Below are 6,000 nucleotides of genomic sequence, written 5' to 3'. Positions count from 1 at the left end.
TGATCTGGCCAAGGCTTTCGACTCTGTCAATCATCACATCCTCATCGGCAGACTCGACAGCCTTGGTTTCTCAAATGATTGCCTCGCCTGGTTCACCAACTACTTCTCTGATAGAGTTCAGTGTGTCAAATCGGAGGGTCTGCTGTCCGGACCTTTGGCAGTCTCTATGGGGGTGCCACAGGGTTCAATTCTTGGACCGACTCTCTTCTCTGTATACATAAATGAGGTCGCTCTTGCTGGTGAGTCTCTGATCCACCTCTACGCAGACAACACCATTCTGTATACTTCTGGCCCTTCTTCGGACACTGTGTTAACAACCCTCTAGACAAGCTTCAATGCCATACAACTCTCCTTCCGTGGCCTCCAATTACTCTTAAATACAAGTAAAACTAAATGCATGCTCTTCAACCGATCGCTACCTGCACCCGCCCGCCTGTCCAACATCACTACTCTGGACGGCTCTGACAGAATACGTGGACAACTACAAATACTTAGGTGTCTGGTTAGACTGTAAACTCTCCTTCCAGACCCATATCAAACATCTCCAATCCAAAGTTAAATCTAGAATTGGCTTCCTATTTCGCAACAAAGCATCCTTCACTCATACTGCCAAACATACCCTTGTAAACCTGACCATCCTACAAATCCTCGAATTTGGCGATGTCATTTACAAAATAGCCTCAAATACCCTACTCAACAAATTGGATGCAGTCTATCTCAGTGCAATACGTTTCGTCACCAAAGCCCCATATACTACCCACCATTGCGACCTGTACGCTCTCGTTGGCTAGCCCTCGCTTCATACTCGTCGCCAAACCCACTGGCTCCATGTCATCTACAAGATCCTGCTAGGTAAAGTCCCCCCTTATCTCAGCTCGCTGGTCACCATTGCATCTCCCACCTGTAGCACACACTCCAGCAGGTATATCTCTCTAGTCACCCCCAAAACGAATTCTTTCTTTGGCCGCCTCTCCTTCCAGTTCTCTGATGCCAATGACTGGAACGAACTACAAAAATCTCTGAAACTGGAAACATTTATCTCCCTCACTAGCTTTAAGCACCAACTGTCAGAGCAGCTCACAGATTACTGCACCTGTACATAGCCCACCTATAATTTAGCCCAAACAACTACCTCTTTCCCTACTGTATTTAATTATTTAATTAATTTGGCTCCTTTGCACCCCATTATTTCATTATTTTTATTTCTACTTTGCACATTCTTCCATTGCAAATCTACCATTCCAGTGTTTTACTTGCTATATTGTATTTACTTTGCCACATGACCTTTTTTTTGCCTTTAACTCCCTTAACTCACCTCATTTGCTCACATCTTATATAGACTTGTTTATACTGTATTATTGACTGTATGTTTGTTTTACTCCATGTGTAACTCTGTGTTGTTGTATGTGTCGAACTGCTTTGTTTTATCTTGGCCAGGTCGCAATTGTAAATGAGAACTTGTTCTCAACTTGCCTACCTGGTTAAATAAAGGTGAAATAAATAAATAAATAAATAAAACACTTGAGCTGTTCTTGCCATAAAAATGACTTGGTCTTTTACCAAATAGGGCTATCTTCTGTATACCACCCCTACCTTGTCACAACACAACTGTTTGGCTCAAACGCATTAAGGTAAGAAATTCCACAAATTAACTTTGAACAATGCACACCTGTTAATTGAAATGCTTTCAAGGTGACTACCTCATGAAGCTTGTTGAGAGAATGCCAAGAGTGTGCAAATATGCCATCAAGGCAAAGGGTGGCTACTTTGAATAATCTCAAAAATAACATTTTTGGTTACTACATGATTCCATATGTGTCATTTCATAGTTGTTATGTCTTTGCTATTAGTCTAAAATGTAGAAAATAGTTCAAATAAAGAAAAGTCCTGAGTAGGTGTGTCCAAAGTTTTGACTGGTACAGTATATGAACTTTATTATGGGACTATAATATAAATAAAGTTAATTGTTTTTGATTGAAATGTAATTGGTTACAATATATCAATCTTGCAAATGCCTGCATGCATGTTTGTGTGTTGCATTTTCATATTACTTTGTCTATTTTGTTTTGGTTGCTCTCATATTGACAAAGTATTTTTTTGAAATGTACAATTGGGTAACTTGGTGATCCAAGCTGATTGTTATTAAAGCATCACTTGTTAATGCTTCAATACACTTCCTGAGCTAAGTCTAATGCGCTAAGTGTGTGTGTGTGTGTGTGTGTGTGTGTGTGTGTGTGTGTGTGTGTGTGTGTGTGTGTGTGTGTGTGTGTGTGTGTGTGTGTGTGTGTGTGTGTGTGTGTGTGTGTGTGTGTGTGTGTGTGTGTGTGTGTGTGTGTGTGTACGTGTGAGTTCCTGTGCACTTTTGTGTTTGTGGCATTTGAATGAAGGGAGATCTCAGCTGAACTGGGCCCAAGGGTATTGGAAGTAGTATTATGTTTCAGAGCCATGCAAATGCCACCTTGGTCTGTATATTCTGAATTTGACAGGATTAGCAAGAAGAGACTCATGACATGCCTCCCTGCGGATGCCTTGTTCGCCTCCATCTGAATGTCTGTTAAGATGGGGAATCACTGAGGACATTTATCCCCAAGCCACCTCACCCTATCCTATGATTTCACTGAGCCGTGTAAAGACAAAATACACTGAAATTCTAATGTACCTCATTCCATTTTACAAGGTATAAAAAGTGGACTATTTCAGGAGTAACCTAAAACAGTTCAGATTTACACAGCCTTTGATAAATCGAAATTAAATTAAAAGATGTTAACCATTCCTCGCAATGCATAAAACAGAATTCATACGTACCACAGCGCCATCGGCAGGATTGCTTGTCATATAAATGACATTTACAGATAGACATTATTTAGCAATCTCCTCTTAATAAAACAAGACAAAGAATCCTACGAATTCATAGGGACTGAAGTTAGGGAAGTGGCGGCGCCATAAAGGAAAGGCCTTGTTCAAACTCATCGTGCCATTCCAGTCACACACACTTAAACATGCATTACCAGTTTTTAGCCAAACTGGCTTCCATAGGTTCTATAATGTCTCTCTCACCAGTCACTGAAGTGGTTAATTCAGTCTTTTAGAATCTGACCTCAAATCCACAAAACACAGCCTTTCAATGACCAAAACCTATACTTTATCTTCATTTTTAGAAAAAAATAAACACCCACATTGGCTGCAATTTGTCACTCTAGACTCTGGAAAGATGGAACCCAAAATCCCATTCCCGAAAGCACATGGAGATGGACAAAATAAAGAAAAGGAGAAAAACAACAAAGTCCTCCTTGCTCAGTTTAGGAGTGTGGCCCTATTCAGAAAGCTCATTTGTCAGAAATAGAGCATCACAAACTCCGGGTGAAGATTGTGAGAGGAGAGGTCTCTCTCTGTTGTCAATGTTGTTATTGATTAGACCATTTAACTGTCACCTCACTATCTATCAATGAGGAAAAGATCCAGGTTGTAAAATAACAGGGTTTCACAGTAACGTCGATATATCTGCATGGGTGGAGCCTCGATCGAAAAGGTCAGGCTGATTAGATTGAGTAATGTTTTCAGGATAAGACAGGACACTTCTGCAGGCAGCCCTGCCAGTTGGTCATTTGGTGGTGCAGTGGGTGGGAAGTGAGCCATACAAACAGTAAAATTCAGGGCACGACTCCACCAACAGACCGTGGCTAAGGGGAATTAAACGATGTATTAACATTTTGTGCAGTCATGTTTCTGTCCACCACAGCAATTGGAAAAATGTTAAGCTGAGCTATGAGGACTTTAAGCCATAGTCCAGTGAGAGATTAATTCTTACAACAGATATTGGGAGTCTGTAGAAGTCCCACACTGGCTTCACTTGTACTTTAATTGACATGTATTCTTCATCAACATATTTTACTACACCCCCCCCCCAAAAAAGAATAACAGTATAGATACAGTAAAGATATCCCCAACACTCCTAAATCAGATCCCCTCCCCTCCTCTCTTCCCCAGTTTGTGATCAAATATGGCTCTATCCATCCAGAGGGGAATAGATTACAGATCTTAAAAGTGTATAGGTACCTAGAAGGTCAACTGTACAGCTGGACATAAATCCAGAGGAAGACCAGTCGATACATATACTGAAAGTGGGACAATATTGGGTCAATCAGACTCCATCATATGCTGTGATAGGATCTACTGTACATCTTTACTGTTATGCTGTAGCCTGTAATCAGAGAGGGTCTGTAGCCTGTAATCAGATAGGGTCAGTTCAATGATCTCTATATCATGAGTAATTGAAGAATATGGCATGACTTTTGCTTAATTACAGTCAGTGGCGGTTCCAGCTTTTATAGCTCCCTGGCGAACCCCTCCGTCAGCCACCTCAACCAGTGCCTCTCTCACGGCTACTACCTGATACGTCAGTGACTCGACTCTTAACTTTACTCTCCCACCTTGTCTCAGTCCACATCATCATCATCAAAGTGATGTTCATATGTTTTTTCAAGATGGCCCATTGCTGTGTGGAGGCTGAGAACAGGGTGTACAATTTGTGTAAGATGCCAAAGTAACCTGTGGCATCGACAGAACTTTTAGCAGCATAAGCCACAACCAGGTTCAACGGGTGAGCCCGACATGGCACAAATAGAGCTCTTGGATTCAATTCCAGGAGTCTGGCTTGGACACCTTAGTTTTTTCCTCTCACGTTCCAAGATGGCATAGCTGTCGATGTCTGTTTTGTCCCGTCCCGTGTATATATCGTTTTTTTCTTCGTATATATTTTTTTATCTCAATTTCCATCTAGACTGAACATACACTCCTGCAACCCGCCTCACCCAATGTGGTATGGATCTGCTATTTTTTATACTTTAGAACCGGAACACCTTCAGAAGCTGTCAGGATTTGGCCAGGGTTGTTCCGGTTTTTGGTCACTAGATGCCCCCATTGTGCCTTTTGACCTTTTGTTTTCCCTTGATCCCCATTATTATTTGCACCTGTGCCTCGTTTCCCCTGATTGTATTTAAACCCTTTGTTTTCCTCAGTTCTTTGCTCTGTGTTTGTATGTTAGCACCCAGCCCTAGTACTCTGTGTACTCTTGTTGATCCCGGTGGACTCTCTTGTGGAATTCTGTTTTTTTGTTCTTGTTTGTTTGTTTTTGAGTATCTTTTGAGGCTTTTTGTGCTATACCTTCCAACTTGTGGATTTACCTTTTTGTCTTGGAGGATTACCTTTGTTCTTGTGGAATTCCTTTTGAGGTTGTGGAGTTACATGTTTTCCTGAAGAACTTCACTTTTTACTTCATTAAATACACCGTCTCAAGTACTGCTGTGTCTGCCTCATCTTCTGGGTTCTGCCGACTATTCGTGGCTCAGTTGGTTAAGTGACTGTTTCTCACTCCGCAGACCCGGGTTCGTAACCGGGTCCTGACAGAAGCTAGCCAGCTATCTAGCTACTATCTAGTAATCAGTTAACCACTACTAGTGGTCATCACCGTTAACTCTGACATCTGCCAGCCTCAGCCCGGTCAATTCCTGCCAGTCTGCACAGCGCAATATCAGCCAGACTTTTTCTCTACCACATCTTCAGATTCCAACCGCAAGCTCTGAACCTTTACTCCGGATCATCGCAGCTAACTAGCTGCTATCTGAGTGGCTACTCCTGGCTAACATCTCTGTCCCGAAGCAAGCACCAGTAAGCCTGGAGCTAGGCCCATCTCCCAGCTAGCCGAAGAGATCCATCAAACCATTCCTGGGCTCAATCACTTCTTTTATCAAGTGGCCTGGACCCTTCGCTGCCGACACAGAGCCCTGCTGATCCATCACGACTGGTCTGCCGGCGTAACCGTCCGAGGGGGTTTCTGTCCCAAAGCAAGCACCAGTTAGCCTGGAGCTAGCCTTGAGCTAGGCCCATCTCCAGGCTAGCCGAAGAGCTCCATCAGACAATTCCTGGGTTTCAATACCTCTTTTGCCAATTAGCTTGGACCCTTTGCTAATGACATGGAGCCCCGCCGATCCATCACAACTG

Source organism: Oncorhynchus gorbuscha, linkage group LG04 (genome assembly GCF_021184085.1).
Source record: "Oncorhynchus gorbuscha isolate QuinsamMale2020 ecotype Even-year linkage group LG04, OgorEven_v1.0, whole genome shotgun sequence".
Classification (NCBI taxonomy): domain Eukaryota; kingdom Metazoa; phylum Chordata; class Actinopteri; order Salmoniformes; family Salmonidae; genus Oncorhynchus; species Oncorhynchus gorbuscha.
This window is presented reverse-complemented; position numbering follows the sequence as displayed.